The sequence below is a fragment of the Scyliorhinus torazame genome, chromosome 18, assembly GCF_047496885.1.
Source record: "Scyliorhinus torazame isolate Kashiwa2021f chromosome 18, sScyTor2.1, whole genome shotgun sequence".
Lineage (NCBI taxonomy): Eukaryota > Metazoa > Chordata > Chondrichthyes > Carcharhiniformes > Scyliorhinidae > Scyliorhinus > Scyliorhinus torazame.
In genome coordinates, this window is record NC_092724.1 from 142584967 (window position 1) to 142595844 (window position 10878).

The 10878-nt window shown below is 46.2% G+C and overlaps 1 protein-coding gene across 3 annotated transcripts in view; it reads right to left on the bottom strand.

Annotated features, from left to right (window-relative positions):
* LOC140395582 (transmembrane channel-like protein 6) overlaps window positions 1-10540 on the bottom strand; it is a 132041-nt gene extending 121501 nt beyond the window's left edge. Inside the window, exon 1 of one of the 3 annotated variants that reach the window (XM_072483539.1) lies at window positions 10413-10540. The gene's annotated coding sequence lies outside the window, so the exon portion shown is untranslated. The remainder of the gene's footprint in view (window positions 1-10412) is intronic. The other 2 variants (XM_072483542.1, XM_072483540.1) reach the window with 2 other exon arrangements.
* Between the last annotated feature and the right edge of the window lie 338 nt (window positions 10541-10878).

The window sequence follows — 10878 nt, forward strand, 5'->3', positions numbered from 1 at the left end:
AGAGAGAGAGAGCGGGAGAGAGAGAGAGAGCGGGAGAGAGAGAGAGAGAGCGGGGAGAGAGAGAGAGAGAGAGCGGGAGAGAGAGAGAGAGCGGGAGAGAGAGAGAGAGCGGGAGAGAGAGAGAGAGCGGGAGAGAGAGAGAGAGCGGGAGAGAGAGAGAGAGCGGGAGAGAGAGAGAGAGCGGGAGAGAGAGAGAGAGCGGGAGAGAGAGAGAGAGAGCGGGAGAGAGAGAGAGAGAGCGGGAGAGAGAGAGAGAGAGCGGGAGAGAGAGAGAGAGCGGGAGAGAGAGAGAGAGCGGGAGAGAGAGAGAGAGAGCGGGAGAGAGAGAGAGAGCGGGAGAGAGAGAGAGAGCGGGAGAGAGAGAGAGAGCGGGAGAGAGAGAGAGAGCGGGAGAGAGAGAGAGAGCGGGAGAGAGAGAGAGAGCGGGGAGAGAGAGAGAGAGCGGGAGAGAGAGAGAGAGCGGGAGAGAGAGAGAGAGCGGGAGAGAGAGAGAGAGCGGGAGAGAGAGAGAGCGGGAGAGAGAGAGAGCGGGAGAGAGAGAGAGAGCGGGAGAGAGAGAGAGCGGGAGAGAGAGAGAGCGGGAGAGAGAGAGAGCGGGAGAGAGAGAGAGCGGGAGAGAGAGAGAGCGGGAGAGAGAGAGAGCGGAGAGAGAGAGAGCGGGAGAGAGAGAGAGCGGGAAGAGAGAGAGAGCGGGAGAGAGAGAGAGCGGGAGAGAGAGAGAGCGGGAGAGAGAGAGAGCGGGGAGAGAGAGAGAGCGGGGAGAGAGAGAGAGCGGGAGAGAGAGAGAGCGGGAGAGAGAGAGAGCGGGAGAGAGAGAGAGCGGGAGAGAGAGAGAGCGGGAGAGAGAGAGAGCGGGAGAGAGAGAGAGCGGGAGAGAGAGAGAGGCGGGAGAGAGAGAGAGAGCGGGAGAGAGAGAGAGCGGGAGAGAGAGAGAGAGCGGGAGAGAGAGAGAGAGCGGGAGAGAGAGAGAGCGGGAGAGAGAGAGAGCGGGAGAGAGAGAGAGCGGGAGAGAGAGAGAGCGGGAGAGAGAGAGAGCGGGAGAGAGAGAGAGCGGGAGAGAGAGAGAGCGGGAGAGAGAGAGAGAGCGGGAGAGAGAGAGAGAGCGGGAGAGAGAGAGAGAGCGGGGAGAGAGAGAGAGAGCGGGGAGAGAGAGAGAGAGCGGGAGAGAGAGAGAGAGCGGGAGAGAGAGAGAGAGCGGGAGAGAGAGAGAGAGCGGAGAGAGAGAGAGAGAGCGGGAGAGAGAGAGAGAGCGGGAGAGAGAGAGAGAGCGGGAGAGAGAGAGAGAGCGGGAGAGAGAGAGAGAGCGGGAGAGAGAGAGAGAGAGCGGGAGAGAGAGAGAGAGCGGGAGAGAGAGAGAGAGCGGGAGAGAGAGAGAGAGCGGGAGAGAGAGAGAGAGCGGGAGAGAGAGAGAGAGCGGGAGAGAGAGAGAGAGCGGGAGAGAGAGAGAGAGCGGGAGAGAGAGAGCGGGAGAGAGAGAGCGGGAGAGAGAGTGAGAGATCCAGGCTGTGACCCTCCAGCTTGATCAAAACACAACTGAAAGCAAGATAAAACCCTCCTTGCCCGCAGAACCTTCCAGAATAGTCAGCACCAATCAGCATTGAGTACCAGCAAAGCACCTGACAATTTAATCAACTCTTCGGCCACCAGCCACGTCCATCAAGGCGTGTCATCACCAAACAGCACATCCTGCTGGGGTTTCCCATTTTAAAATTAATGGTGCATTCTTCATAAATTGTCCAGGTACAAAAATTGAAAGGACAAAACAAGGGACAGACAGGGATTAACAGGAGATCTTTACATCCCCCCCCCGCCCCCCAACTTCAGGCACAAACTTCAGGCATGGACGTTTCATTATGTGGTATGCAAGACATAAATCAACGACACATATTGTTGCAACAGGAACATTACCAATACCTCATCCTCAACCTGGAAGGTTCGGGACCTAGCCTGCTTGTCCTTCTACAGTTTCATTCTAGCTCCAGAAAACTTCAAATGCTCCCAAGCTATCGGACAGGCCCTTGTGAGTCTTCCCAGAAATGTGTCATCCAACTTTGAGGAATGGTCCTCTGGTTTGTGAAACTTCTCCATTGCTTTTAACAGACCCCGTAATCTCATGTCCGTAATCCAACTCAAACAGACTGAAACCAGTAGATTTGGTCGCAGAATCCCTGTTATCAAATAGTAGGAAATCCAACCCTTAGTCCCAATCCTTTGGGTAGTCGTGGCAATAGGCCCTAATCATGGTCTTGTGGGTCTAATGGTACCTCACTAAAGCTCCCGGAATTTGGGGATGATAGGCGGTTGATTTTAACGGTTTGATACCCAGCCCATCAATTATACCATGGAAAACCTTTGACATGAAGTTAGAACCCTGGTCCGATTGTACCTCTAAGGGTAATCCATTGCAGGCGAAAAGCTACGTCTGTTTTTCCAATACTATCTTAGCGGTAATGGTTGGTAAAGGCATAGCTTCCGGGAATTGTGTCTTATCCATGATCGTAAGGATGTACTGATGCCCTGCCTTTGTTTTAGGCAACAGTCCTACACAATCGACCAGTACCCGACTAAACGGTTCTTCAAACACTGGGATGGGTATTAATGGTACGGGTTTGATCACCTTCTGTGGTTTACCTATTACCTGACAGGTTCGACAGAACTGCACTACATCCTGGTGCAGCCCCGGCCAGGAGTTTGCAGCCCGAGAAGCACAAGATGGCGCCAGAGCAAGGCGACTCTCTGCGAGCTCTCCCTAACCTCCCGCTGCCTGGGGAAAGCGGGCAGCATAATCAAAGACCCCTCCCACTCGGCTTACTCACTCTTAAGACTTCTTCCATCGGGCAGGAGATACAGAAGTCTGAGAACACGCACAAACAGACTCAAAAACAGCTTCTTCCCCGTTGTTACCAGACTCCTAAACGACCCTCTTATGGACTGATCTGATTAACACTACACCCTGTATGCTTCACCCGATGCCGGTGTTATCGAGTTACATGGTGTACCTTGTGTTGCCCTATTATGTATTTTCTTTTATTTCCTTTTCATTTCATGTACTTAATGATCTGTTGAGCTGCTCGCAGAAAAATACTTTTCACTGTACCTCGGTGCATGTGACAATAAACAAATCCAATCCAATGGATTAGCACACTGGGCTAAATCGCTGGCTTTTAAAGCAGACCAATGCAGGCCAGCAGCACGGTTCAATTCCCATACCAGCCTCCCCGAACAGGTGCCGGAATGTGGCGACTAGGGGCTTTTCACAGTAACTTCATTGAAGCCTACTCGTGACAATAAGCGATTTTCATTTCATTTTCATTTCAAATGCCTGTTGACTGAGCCCTGAGTTTACCGTATTCCCAGATGTTCTGCCATTGGTATCTCATGCGCTATCCGCAGGACTACCTGATGATACTTGGACAGTACCACTACCTCATGAACAACCGTCCAGTCCTCAACCACGAGCCTATGAGGGTGTCTCCATTTCCTCATCAGAACCCCGTTCTTAAGGTAGCAACCCTCCTGAACCGCCCTCAGCCTCAACTTCGTATAGAGTTGTCTGTGCCAAATACTGTATCTCTGGATCGGTTTTCCAGGCCTCAGCCAAAGCTGTCCTCACAAACGCCTCACCGGAGTTATCATCCTCCCCAAGGATAGTTTTGGCTACTCCTCCCTGCCATGCAGTGTGGCAATAATCATGGGTGGTAACCTTTGTTTAGCCATAGGGTTGGTCACCACACAGTGGGTTGGGGGGGGTGGGGGGAAGAGAGAATCTCAGGAAATTGTTCCTGCAACTGTCCTGTCTCCTTAACCTCCATTGGACTCTGTAATCATGGGTGAAGCTACAACCTTCACTCCTGCCCAATCACTCCCAAAAGTCATTTAACTCCGCCCACTGGTAACTTCTTAACTATCTTGGCAACTACAGGACCAGACAGTAACTCACACACCAACTGCACTTTATACAATGAAACTGGGATATAATCTTCACTGATCCCATTCACTAAATCCGTAGTTCTCATTGAGCTCCCTGGAGGAGAAAATCAAATCTTTTTTGGATTTCACTCATGATTTTATCTTAATCTTTGTTTCATCCTTTGTGGGCCCAAATCAAGCACCCGTGAACCATACAAAAATATTATTTGTACTGGCTGAGGTTATTCATAAGGTCCCTGCCTTCTCAACCTTGCCTGAAGTGTGAGGATCAAGAGAAGAACAGCCTATGGTCCTCTGGGACTGTGTCGACATTCAAACAATTTTTATTATCTCCATATATTTTCTCTCTTGCGAAACAAGAGACTATTAGTGAGAATGCTGAATACTGTGGGGTGTATTTTCTTGTTCTATCCTGTGTCTTGAGTGCCAGGCAAAGAGCCAAAGCTTGTTCGGTTTCACCGACATGAATCTGCCTGTATTTGTAGTTTCAGGTCTATAGCACAGACCCAAAGTGCGGCAGGCACAGACTCATCCTCTACCAGGGCCTTGCAGCAGGGGAGGTTGGGGTTTGGGGGGGGGGGGGGGGGGGGGGGGCGGTGCTGCTACAATCCCAGAGAAGACTGAAGCAGCAGCCAAGTTTTCTCCCATTCAAATGGAGCTGCAGGAAAATAAAACCTTGTGTGCAGCACCTGAATTTTCAGGAGCCATCAATTTTTATTCTCTGGTCTGTATTGTCTGTCCATCTCCAATTCTCTATATCCTGTCTTTTTTTAAAAAAAATATATATATATATTCTTCAAAACGAGTACCCATTCAAGCATTGGTGTAGGTGGGGAGAAAATGAGGGATTGGATTTGTTTATTGTCACCTGTACTGAGATACAGTGAAAAGTATTGTTCTGCGTACACTCCAGACAGATCATTCCATTCGCAAAAACAAACATAGGACATACGATAAATACACAATGTAAATATATAGACACAGGCATCAGGTGAAGCATACTCAGTAAAGAAGATGCATGAAGAGACCAGATCAGACCATATGAGGGTCATTCAGGAGCATGGTAACAGCGGGGGGGGAAATCTGTTAGTGTGTTCTCAGACTTTATCTCCTGCCCGATGGAAGAAGTTGGAAGAGTGAATAAGCCGGTTGGGAGGAGTCTTTGATAATGCTGCCCACTTTCCCCAAGGCAGCGAGAGGTGTAGACAGAGTCAATGGATGGGAGGCGGGTTTGTGTGATGGACTGGGCTGCGTTCACGACTCTAGTTTCTTACGGTCTTGGGCCGAGCAGTTGCCAGGCTGTGATGCAGCCAGATAGGATGCTTTCTATGGTGCATCTGTAAAAGTTGGTTAGAGTCACTGTGGACATGCCGGATTGCCTTAGTTTCCTGAGAAAGTATAGGCGCTGTTGTGCTTTCCTGGTCGTAGCGTTGACCTGGGTGGACCAGGACAGATTGTTGGCGATGTGTACACGTAGGAATTTGAAGCTGTCAACCGTCTCCACCTATGCACCATTGATGCAGATAGGGGTGTGCATGGTACTTTGCTTCCTGAAGTGCATGACCAGCTCTTTAGTTTTGCCAGAGGGGAGATTGTTATCGTTACACCACTCCACTAGGTTCTCTATCTCCCTCCTGTCCTCTGACTCATCGTTGTTCGAGATTTGACCCACTAAGACTAGCTACATCCGCTCCTGCCTCACCTGCTTGCTTACATCTCTTGCAGAGACGAGCACTTTCCCCTCAGGCATTCCCTTACCCCTCTTCTTGGCCCAGGAAGTGGGCATTCCCCAGATGCACTGGGCTGGCAAAATTGGTTCTGATGATTCATGCAGGCTATCAGAGTGAAAGGCAAGTTTGATGGACCAGCCTTGTTTCCCCCCCCTCTTTGTGGATTTGCGTTATAGATAAACTAATAGCTGCTTTATGTCACATCTAAATGTAGAATACGTGTACATTGACTGCAGTCTGTGAATTCTACAATGTTCAGCATCACAATTAGACACCTCTCAGGATAAACTATAAAGATCAGCTATGACATTGAAAAGTGGCTCTCTAATATCTCCATTCATTTTCCCCATATTGTATGGTGCAAGCACTGATATGAGTGGAGGAGGTACAGATTCGAAATGAAAGATGCACCATCAAGTAAATCATCATATATGAGAGTGGGGTCCAGATCTGATGATATTCCATTTTACTACAAGAAAATACTTTACACCTCTGATATATAATAAAACGGCACGCGAGCAAGAATGCAGGGATGTAAAAATGCTCAGTTCAACAAATCAGATATTCTGTGGCTGTCATAATGATGAAGAGCATTGTCACTCTTAAGGCGTTGCTTGACACAGGTATAGCAAGTTGGTTCCACATTCTACTGAGCGTGACTATGCCATTGGAGCGCAGGGTTGAGAAGACCAGGCTGTCCTCCTGAACCTCTTCACAACTCGCTAAAAAAAAAACCAGTAAGAGAGGAAAATAGGTAGTAGGTCAAACATTGGGCCTCTACATCAGGGAATTGTGTTTATCGAGTGACAAAAACAAAACAAAAACAGTTTACTTCAACTTGTAATTTTGTAGAACCATTCTTTATTTCAACAGCTGTTAGCTCAGATGTCATCTGACTGACGCAGTGTACAAGTCAGCTGAAAAAAACCCGACAGAATGCAGAATGATTTGTAGTTGTGGTTTTCATTTATGACAAGTGATTATGGACAACACGCCTTTGGGCTGTGGACAATTGGACTTATTCAGTCCTTTGAACATTGTTTTGCCAACACAGGGAAATTGAATTCATCACCGCTTGTGTATAACCAGTACCCTTAAAACTAAGCTATATTCAAAGTGCTTTGTGGGTTCGAATTTCTGGGACTATGAAAGCAGAAAGCAATTAGATGGCACGTGAAGTTGTACTGTCTGTTCCGATCAAAGGTCAAAGGCAGGACACTTTGGTGTTTACAGTGAACAATCTACAAACTGAACTATTTTACATTATGGGGCAAGGAGCTTTACAAACAGTTGTCAGTAATGCAGGATTGTACAGCTATTTAACAAGCCGCCAGTGGCTGAAGTCAGTGCAACAGCTAATGAGCAACAGTATAGCTTTGAGATTAGAATTGATTTTCAAAAAGCGTTCATTAACAAAATGGCAACAAGTTCATAAAAACCACAGAATATGGTAATTACCCCAAATTCATATTTATGACCTTGTTTTGGTGGTGACTGGAAAGACTAACTAGATAAGACCTGTTACAAATTTGCTCTTCTGGATGCTAAGTAAACGGCCATCAAAACATGGTACTTTTCAGTCAACCGCACTTTCATAGATTATTAAACGTGAATCAGTTCACATTGCAAAAGCAGAACAACAGTCACAAAACTTTTTTAAAATGTCAATCCAACTTTGCTGATGGATCATGAGACCCGAGCAGAAAATATTAATCTTTCCCTTCTCGAATGCTGACAGATTTGCAAGGTAGGTCCAGTATTTTATTTTAAGGCTTCCCATTTCTTTCTCTTAAAAATAAACTACCTTCCCATGATGGGTCATGTGTAAATTTGTGGTCTGTTGAAGGACCAAGCCATGTAGATGAAAAAAAGATTCACGGTTCAGTCTTGGGCTAAATTGCACCATTTGCCTCAGTGCTTTCCAAGAAGTAGGTTGGGCCATGAGAAAAAAATTGCTTACATTAATGCAGCACTCTCCACTGCCAACAGCCATCTCAAAGTGCTTTGGGGTGGGCCCTTGCTGAGGACATGATCAAATATCCCTACTGACACTGTCTGGAAATGCTCACACACAAAGATTGGACTTGGGCAAAATATAGCAAGGCTATTATCACTTCACACATCAAGCAAACCCTGCAACTTCTGGAGACGAAACAAAATTTGAGGGGTTAGAAGGGGGGAGAAAAAAAAATTAAAACTTTTGAAGTTTTGGATACTGGATGTGGTTGTCCTCACTCTTGGTTTTATAAACCCATTATGTATTGGGCATGTTGTGTTGATTGCAATAATACTATAGCTCGGATGCAAATTTTCCTAGCATGGTCTCTACAGCACTACAAATTGTTTCATGAATGCTACACTCAGACTCTACTGGATTTATTAATGAATAAAACAGAAGTTCCAATTCAAAATTGTTGATAAAGTGGTAAAGGAAGTCCTTGATTTTAAATGAGCATCTTGTCATTTATATCGATCAATGCTGCCAAGAACTGAGTCCAGATGTGGCTTGTTTGGGTTCTGTTGCCACATATATTTTTCCGAAGATGACAGTTTTGCACTTCTTCCTCCTATCCCCTCCATCACTTCCTTCCCTCTATAGACCCCTTTATGACACCCACACCTCCCCAGAAAGCAGATGCAGAGATGGCTAAAACCAATTGTCCTTTTAAAAAAAAATAAACGCCATAAATAAGAGGGTGGGAACTGCAAATGGCTGAGGCCTCACCTAATCTCCACCCAAAATGTTGACCAATAATCTATTTCAATGGTGCCTGGCAACAAGCTCCAATTTGATCCCACACGCAACATCCAGGCTATTTTTTAGATGGAAGAGTTGTCGCAGGGTTGTGAAAAAGAACTTCAGCCAGCAGACAGTACAGCAATCAGATGTTTACTGTGATATACTGAATGTTTGACCTGACACATTTCAGATATTAGCTATGTACAGGTCCATGCCTAACATTTTGCATTTGTAGCTCCACTAGGAATCTGCGGCAGGGCTTTAAACAGTATTCTGCCAGCTTACTTTGCCAAAGCCATTACAAATTAAAAGATGGGTTACATCTAATTACTGAAATTGATTAAAATTATTCTAAGATATTAAAGAAGTTTTTTTTTACCCTTTTCAGTGTGGGCTCTTGCCATGAACATTTGATTTTTATGTTCCTCGAAAGGCATTAAAGTACAATGTGACATATTGTCGAAAAGTACAGTCATGCAATGTGAAATTGTAAAGAAAACAAATTCTATTGCTTTTGGCTGGTTTTGTTAATTCGACTTCACTGGCCAATGGGCAGTTTACGATGACATAGGGACTGGCCAGCTGCCAGACTTGACAGAGCATTATTCTTTCAGATCGCAGTTGCTCCATGAATGAACTGCAAACACTTTTGTGCAATTATTCAGATACGGTTTTTTTTCCCCAATGGCACCCAAAACAATAAACACAAAAAGGGTAGAACATGCTTTAAATATTCAATAGGCCTCGTGAACCATGTCTCATAACCAACCCTGTGGTAGCAAGCAGGCAATCATGCGTGCAGCTAAATTGCGACTAAGTATCACATAAGCTTAATACTTTTGCCAAAGAACGAGATAAATATCTCATTGGGACCAAGGATTGAAAGTTATGAAAAAAAGTGCTGAAAAATCCCCTTCAGCAGTATAATTCCTGGATTACTGGGAATAAGAAACATCATTTTAATGAAGACAAACAGTCAAGTATAAAAATGGGATGCCATTTATTCTGGCCTTTCACTCAAATATGTTCAAGCGTAAGAAACTTTCAAGAACAATTGTCCAGCAATTAAACAAGTTGCACAGGGCAGCTTTCTCAATTGGGGGAAATCAGTGGAATGTTTTCCTTTTAATTGTTATCCTTGTTTGAGGCAAGGTAGTTGGTTGGTTTGGGGGGGGGGGGGGGGGGGAGATCTTCATTTTGACTGAAGAATCAGGTACTTTGCTTTTCTACACAAACATGTGTACTGGAAAGGCAGTGCATTTGTTCAAACAACACATGTTGTTCTTTATAATAATCACACTTACACACTATATTAATTAACAGATGAAAAGCAGAGGTCCCATCTCGTTTCCCTCCCCCTCTAATTTGGGAGCATACAACGTCACAAGACACATTAGTGGTTTTCTTTAATCGCCACCGGGCCAAGAGCTCAATTTGAAGGACAGGCCTAATAATGGCCCACTTCAGTGCATCAATATCCCACAATTGATTCTGGTTTCCTGCCCAGAGTAAAAGCTGATATAGCTGCCATGCATCCAGATACCAGCACCACCTGGTTTGTTATGGTCTGAAGCTCCTGTCCCTCCCTCTGGGCAACCATGAAGCACATTTAACGATTCTGCACTGCTTTTAATTCCTGAATCAAGGCTGCCGAGCTTTTATACGCGGGAAGTGGTTATTTGTTTGTTTTTTAAACTTCCAATTTTAAAAAGAGAGAACCAAACGCTGCAGGACCTCGTTTGGTGATGGGAAAAATTGGAATCGAGAAACTTCTGAAATTTGGGTTCGAAAGGCAACTTTTCCGGAATCTCCTTGGGCTGTGGGACCCGGGTAACCGGACGGCACGGAAACAAACGAAGCTCTCGTCCTGGTAACCAGAGTTTCGAAGTTGCCGAGCGGACGGTTCTGCCCCAGCTTCATTGTTGCTTTTCCATTGTTACACAGCGCCAACCAAATGCCACCAGGAAACACTGTATCGAGACCAAAAAAAACCACACACACACACTTCCTACCTGCGCGTTGTATCTGTGTGTGCCCGGTTTCTCAGCTCAGTCTCGGCTCTTTGCTGCTACTTTTATTGCACCGTCTCTCCGCCAGTGACCGCCGGCAGCGCTGCGCTCTGCAGCCCGGCACTGCCGCCCGGGCCTTCTGGGAGATGGAGTTCACGTTCCTTTGACAATTAGTCCCAGCAAACATTTCCCTGCCCCGCCTTGGCCACAGTGCTCCCCCGTCGTTTGCCACCGACAGTCTCATGTGTTGTTTAGTTCATTGCCAAAAGAAAGATTTGCATTGACCAAGCGCCGCCTCAGGACACCCCAGTCGCATGTTCCCGCCAGTGAAGCGCAGTACATTGTTTTATGAAGTGCACTCGTTGCTGAAATTAAGCCTTTGACTCTTGCGCAAAGGTTTATGGCAGGGGTCAGTAACCTTTCAGGAGTAAAAACAGAAAATGCTGGACAATCTCAGCAGGTCTGACGG